Raw genomic sequence first — 7526 nt, 5'->3', positions numbered from 1 at the left:
CCATCCATGGACTCACAGAATGCCTTCTCTATCGTCATGGTATTCCACACAGTATTGCTTCTGACCAAGGAACTCACTTCATAGTCAGAGAAGTGTGACAGTGGGCCCACGATCATGGAATCCACTGGTCTTACCATGTTCCCCATCATCCTGAAGCTGCTGGTCTGATAGAAAGATGTAATGGCCTTTTGAAGACACAGTTACAGCACCAATTAGATGGCAACAGCATGGAGGGCTGGGGCAGAGTTCTTCAGAAGGCAGTATATGCTTTGAATCAGTGTCCAATATATGGTACAGTTTTCCCCATAGCTAGGATCCATGGGTCCAAGAATCAAGTAGTGGAAAAAGGAATAGTTCCCCTCACTACCACTCCTAGTGACCCTCTAGGGAAATTTTTGCTTCCTGTCCCCACAAGTCTAGGTTCTGCTGGCCTAGAAGTTTTGGTTTCAGAGGGGTAGTTCTCGTACCAGGAGCCACAACAAATATTCCATTGCACTGGAATCTCAGACTTCCCCCTGGTCATTTTGGGCTTCTAATGTCCTTAAACCATCAGGTTAAGAAAGGAATAAGAGTGTTAGGAGGAGTGATAGATCCAGATTACCATGGAGAAACTGGATTGCCTTTTTACAATGGAGGTAAGCAGGATTATGTTTAGAGTGCAGGAGATCCCTTGGGCATCTCTCAGTACTACCATGTCCTGTGATTAAAGTCAATGGGAAATTACAACAGCCTAATCCAAGCAGGATAACAAAGGATGCAGACCAATCAGGAATGAAGGTATGGGTCACTCCTCCAGGAAAAGAGCCAAGACCTGCTGAGGTGCTTGCCAAAGAGGATGAAGGAAACACAGAATGGGTAGTAGAGGAAGGTAGTTATAAATACCAGCTAAGGCCATGTAATTAGTTGCAAAAACAAGGATTATAAACTAATATAAATGCTTCTGTCTTATTTTGTTAAGAATACATTTGTCTTTTTTCCAGTTTTTTTAACATCAATTGTTATTGAAGTTGAGACACTAAAAGAATGTTCCCAAGGGACATTGCCCCATTGTAAATTTATAAATGCATTTTTGATTGTATGAGGAATAGTTATATCACGTTAGGCATATTCATGATCATGTTATTGTTTCATGTGGACATGAGGTATTATTTGTGTCAAGTTGACAAGGGGCGGATTGTAGTGACTATTCCTGGTTGTCAACTTGACTATATCTGAACTACAATCCAGAATTGGAGGGCTCACCTGTAGGCCTAATCTGGAGGCTGAAAGATACAAGTTTCTGACCTGGATCTTGGCATGGAGATCTTGAGGCATAGTGGCTATGAATCCTAGAAAATTAAGACAGGATGATCTCCAAGTTCAAGGTCATCTGGGATTAAAGGTGTGGTGGCATACACTTTTAATCTGGGCCACACCTTTTGCTGGAGACCTATATAAGGACATTGGAAGAAGGAAGGCTCTCTCTCTCTTCTTCACCTGCTTGCCTTGTGGGTCTGAGCAACTGCTAGATTCTTGGACTTCCTTTCATAGCTGCTGCTGACCATTGTTGGGAGTTGAACTACAGACTGTAAGTCATCAATAAATTCCTTTACTATATAGAGACTACCATAAGTTCTGTGACTCTAATGAACCCTGACTAATACACTATGTATGGGCACACTAGCACACACACACACACAGATACACGTCATGTATTTGTATATGTACATATATTTGTATATGTATTTAACTTTAGATTCTTCCAATATTGAAAGCATACACTATTTTTCTTTCTCAGTGTAGCTTATGTTACTGTCTTATACAGAGTTTAATTGTTCTAAAGAAACACCATGACCCTAGCAACTCTTATAAAAAGGAAACACGTAATTAGGCTTGGCTTACAGGTACAGAGATTTATTCCATTATCATCATAGTGGGAAGCATGTGACATACAGACAGATATGGTCCTGGAGAAGTAGCTGAGAGTTCTACATTTGGAGCAGTATACAACAGGAAGGAAAAGAGAGACAATGGGCATGTCTCAAGCTTCTGAAACCTCAAAGCCCATCCCCTTGACATGCTTCTTCAACAAGGCTACACCTATTCCCATAAGGTTCCACCTCCAGTAATATCACTCCCTGTGAAGCTCTGGGGGACATATGCCTTCAAACCACCACATTTACTTAAAGTAATGATTTTTAATTACATCTACTTTCCTGCAGATGTCAAGATTTTGCTTTTCTTTATGGCCAAAAAACCTTTCACTTTGTATGTGTACTAATTTTCTTCTTTTTAAATAATCTTGTGTGTATGTATATGTGTGTGTGTTTATGGATGTTAATGACTGATTATTAATATATAATAGAATACCTTTAGTTTCTATTTCTGGTTTTGTTTGAAATGTACTTCTCCATGGAGCTGAATAGTGATTACCCCAGTTTGTTTTCAGCTCCCATTCATTGATAAATTGACTTCTATGCATTGTCTCTCGATCTGTGATTGTTTTTACCAGTGAGATGTGTTTCTGGGAAACAATAGATATTTAGATCTGGTTTTTAATATAGCTCACTAAACTATACTGTATAGATGTCTTAAAGCCATTTACAAGTAATATAATCATTAAAGAAAATAGCCAATTCCAATAACTTTTCTAGTTAGTGAAATCATTTTTTTGTTTCATCCTTAATAATATGTATGTTTTGGGTTACAGTGTTGAACATGACATATTCCTCCCATGGTCTCTTTGGATATACAGCTCTATCTTCTTCTGATTGTTTTCTATGCTGCCACAACTGAGACAATTTTCCTTACTCTTGATTAAAATATTCCCCATAGTGTCTTCTCCAGTGCTCACTTGATGGTTGTGCTTTATTGGTTTTATATTTTTAAATATTATTTTTCTATAAACTGTGAAAGATGGCATTGGTTGATATAGCTATTTAATTTCATGGACTGAAATATTATATTAATGGAATATAATATTCCATGCATTCCTGGCTGCTAGGGTTGCTAATGAGAAATCTTATATTATTCTAATGTATTTGCATTTGTAGATGAGCTGGCATTTTCTCACTTACAACTTTTACTGTTATTTCTTTGGTGTATATTCTCGATATATTGATGATAGTCTATCATCATGAGATTATTCTCTGGCCATCTATTTAGAGTTCTAAAGTCCCTTTTGTTTGGATATCCACTTCTTTCTTGAGATTATGGTAATGTTTTGAAAACTATGGTTCCCATTGAATAGGTTTTCTATGACTTTAAAAGTCTTCCTAGTCTCCTTTTTCTGTTTTGAGAGCTCTTGGCCTTGTTGACTTATGATATTCCATATTTCATGGCTATCACAACTATGATTTTTATTGTTTTCCTTATTATTTTATCATCCATGTCTTTCTTTTCTAGTATTATTTCTTCCACTTGGTCAATTTGTTTATTATTATTTTCCTGTGATTTTTATTTGATTTCTTGAAAATATGCTGCAACATTTCTGCATTGTTTCTCATCAAAATTTCAATTTCATTTTTATTTTTCCTCCTAATGCTGCTTTTTCCTCCATATTGTCAAATTTGTATCATTTTCATTTACTTTTCCTCTATGTTGTTGACTTTCCTTTTGGGTTCCTGGTTGAAGTTCCCCTCATATTTGTATCCATTTTGTAATAATTGATAAATTTTCCTAATAAACTTTGGAAGTCTTCCTTCAGCATTCTGCCATGTCAGGATCCTTGAAGTTTAACTCTTTGGAAAAATCACATTAGTTTGCTGTTCCATGTTTCTAAACTCTAGGTGTCATGCTGGCCTGGTAAATACTTTATCCACTGAACCATCTCCCCAGACCCAGATCCTTGTTTCTTTATACAATTTTTCTTTACACAGTTGAAATCATCCTTTAAATATAACTTCACATCTTGTTCTTTGCTTGATAACTTAATACAGTTATAGTTAAATTGATAAATGAAATAACCTAATAAATATTTAACATTAGTAAAAAATTTCATAGGAATAAGTAGGGCTTAATAAATATGCTATTTAAAATCAAAGTGGGTGCTTTTAATATTTCTTACCCATTTATTATTTAAAATAAAATACCAAATCTGATTGATATTCAAAGCCACTCCTGATTATTCTGATTAAAAATTAATCAAAATTGGTGACTAATTCATCTTCTATTACTATAAACTGTTGAATAATTTTACTCTTAGAAGCATATATTAGCAAACATTCATCTTCATGTTTAATATCTGCAAGGAGGATACCTCTCATGGCCCATTCTAGACCCAGACACAGCAGCTTTGTAGAATGGTTTTCTCTTAAAACAAAGTCCTATGTTTTCCAGGAGAGCATTTAATTCTTTTCAGAGACTTAAACATAGAACCAACACAGTACCTGTTCACTCATTTCCATGTGGAGAGGTCACATGGAAAAGATAAATAGTGAAGTTCAGATGGTTTGGGTAGGAAGAGCAGGGGAAATGTATTCTACAGCAGCAAACACCACAAATTGTTCTTACTCACCATGAAGTAGCATCCTCAGAAGTCAAGTAAGAATGAGTTAAATTTGTTACGGAATATATTTGTAAAAAGAGGCACTAAACACCTGTAATTGGCAATGCTTTCAACAATCTTATTTACCAAGAAGACTTTGCTGCATTCCCAGAATAATGCAGTAAAACTACTGAGAAAATATTGTGAAAATCACAGTGAATGGGAGATGAAGGGCTGTCTGAAGGACTGAATATTGGTGGAATCTGAAATATGCTCTGTTCAGATGCACTCATGCTTTGATAAGTGAGGAACAGTGGTACCCCAAATCACATTATTTTAAAAACAACATCAACAATAGCAACAGCAAATAGGGTTGATGTTCAATGAAATATACAGCAAACATGGTTTTAAGTAACACTTTCATAAACACAAGATGAGTTGCAATTTCAGTCCATGTAGGAGAGATGGTGAGATAAACTGAATATCCATCACAAAGGTTTTTAAATCCTAGTAACTGGAACCTCTAACTACTACTGCATTGTATAATAAAAGAGATTTCATATGTGATAAAATTAAGTGATTTTGGTATGGGAAAATAATCTGGGATTATCTGAAGCTTCCTTAATTGTAATCACAGTTGCCATATAGGAAGCATGAGGGAGGATTTTTACAACACAGTGGGGTAAGGAAGCAAGACTGAGATTAGGAAGTACTTGGAAGTCAGAGAAAGTGGCCAGAAATCAAGAAATATAATTGGTTTTAGGGGTTGTAGTATGTAAGGAAGTGGGGTTTACCTTGAAACCTTCCACAGGGTAGGCAGCCTTGCTGACATCTTTATTTCAGTTCAGTGCAACTCCCTTTACATTTTTCATCTTCCAAACTGTGGGGGAATAAATTAGCATTGTTAGCTATGTGTGACAGAGTTTTGGCAGTTGTGGGACTCATACCTATGGTACCCTTGAAAGCTAGCAATCTTACTATATTGACCTGTATATTAAGAGGGATGGTTGTGTGAAGAATAATGCAATTAAAGAGGTTTCTGTGGACCCATTGAAGACTAGAAATGAAACTTATCAGTTTTATTGTATTGAATTCTATTCACCAAAATGTACTGGCATCCTAACATCCAATATCTATGATACTGAAGATATTTGTAGATGATAGTCTTTTTTTAAATTCGATATTTTCTTTACATGTCATATGATTTCTCCTTTCCCAGTTTCCCCACCAAAAAACAAACAAACAAACAAACAAAAACAACAAGAACAAACCCCTGTTGCCTCCCCCCTCCCCATGCTTGCCACCCCACCCTCTCCCACTTATTGGCCCTGGCATTCCCCTACACTGGAGCACAGAATCTTCACAGGGCCAAGGGCCTCTCCTCCCATTGATGATCCACTGCAATCCTCTACTATACACATGCTGCCAGAACAATCAGTCCCACCATGTATACTCCTTGGTTGGTGGTTGAGTCCCTGGGAGGTCTGAGCGTATTACTTAGTTCATATTGTTGTTCGTCCTAAGGGGCTGCAAACCCTTCAGCTCCTTTGGTCCTGTCTCTAACTCCTTCATTGGGGACCATGTACTCAGTCCAATGGATGGCTGTGAGCCTATACGTCTGTATTAGTCAGGTACTGCCAGAGCCTCTCAGGAGATAGCTATATCAAGGTGGCTTGTCCTTCCTTCAGTCTCTGCTCCATAGGTAGTCTCTGCAACTCCTTCGATGATAGTCTTTTAAAACCCTAATTTTATTTAGCTACTTTTTAAACTGTATTATGTATGTGTGTATGTACATATGTGTGCTTGTTTGTGGAGACCAGAGGTCAACATCAGACTGTTCTTTAGCTTATGTTTTTAGACAGGATCTGTCCCTGAATCTGGAGCTCAACCAATTGGCTAGGCTGGCTTACTAGAACAGTCCAGTGAGCCACTTGTCTCCTTTTATCTCCTCTTCATAGTTCTAGGGCTATAGACATGTGCCACTGTGCCAGGCTTCTTCATAGGTGCTGGGGATCTGAGCATAGGATTCATGTGGGCACTTTACTAAATGATCCATTTCCTACCTTTGAGACAGTGTCTTCACATGTCTTCACAGATTACTAAATTATACTATATTATATTTGGCATTGTGTTGTATACCTTTAATCTCAATACACAGGACATTGAAATATGATTATTCTGAGTTTGAGACCAACCTTGGTTACATAGGGAAACTCTGTCTCACTACCTAACAGGCACTAGCTATACCACTCTTGGGCATAAACCCAAAAGATGCTCCAATATGTAATAAGAACACATGCTCCACTATGTTCACTGCAGCCTTATTTATAATAGCCAGAAACTAGAAACAACTCAGATGTCTCTCAACAGAAGAATGGATACAGAAATTGTGGTACATCTACACAATGGACTACTACTCAGCTATTAAAAACAATGAATTTATGAAATTCTTAGGGAAATGGATGGATCTGGAGAATATCATTCTGAATGAGGTAACCCAGTCACAAAAGAACACACATGGTATGCACTCACTGATAAGTGGATATAAGCCCAGATGCTTGGAATACGCAAAATACAATCCACAAACCACAAGAAACTCAAGAAGAAGGAAGACCAAAGTATGGATTCTTCGATCCTTCTTAGAAGGGGAACAAAATACCCATGGAAGGAGTTGCAGAGACAAACTATGAAGCAGAGACTGAAGGAAGGACAATCCAGAGACTACTCCACCTGGGAGTCCTTCCCATATTCAATCACCAAACCCAGAGCAGGGGTGGGGGAGGGAACAGTTTCATTTTTTTGTTTTTTGTTTTTTTGTTTTTCTATTATCCTTTGTAGTGCTGAATTTGTGGAAATATATTGGGCAATTTTTTTTTGTCATGGAATATCTTAGTTTCTCCATCTATTGTAATTGAGAGTTTTGTGGGATATAATAGCCTGGGTTGGCATTTGTGTTGTGTTAGGGTCTCTGTATGACCTCTACCCAGGATCTTCTAGCTTTCAAAGTCTCTGGTGAGAAGTCTGCTGTAATTCTGATAAGCCTGCCTTTGTATGTTACTTG

At 37.4% G+C, this 7526-nt stretch overlaps 1 long non-coding RNA gene across 1 annotated transcript in view; it reads right to left on the bottom strand.

The window, feature by feature from the left end:
- Positions 1–5336, bottom strand: part of LOC116085038 — a 48037-nt gene extending 42701 nt beyond the window's left edge. The window contains exon 1 of the long non-coding RNA XR_004116377.1: positions 5260–5336. This is a non-coding gene — a long non-coding RNA (uncharacterized LOC116085038). The remainder of the gene's footprint in view (positions 1–5259) is intronic.
- Positions 5337–7526: the final 2190 nt, after the last annotated feature.

Source organism: Mastomys coucha, unplaced genomic scaffold, assembly GCF_008632895.1.
Source record: "Mastomys coucha isolate ucsf_1 unplaced genomic scaffold, UCSF_Mcou_1 pScaffold9, whole genome shotgun sequence".
Lineage (NCBI taxonomy): Eukaryota > Metazoa > Chordata > Mammalia > Rodentia > Muridae > Mastomys > Mastomys coucha.
Note: the sequence above shows the minus strand (reverse complement) of the source record. Positions and strands in the feature narration are given on the sequence as shown.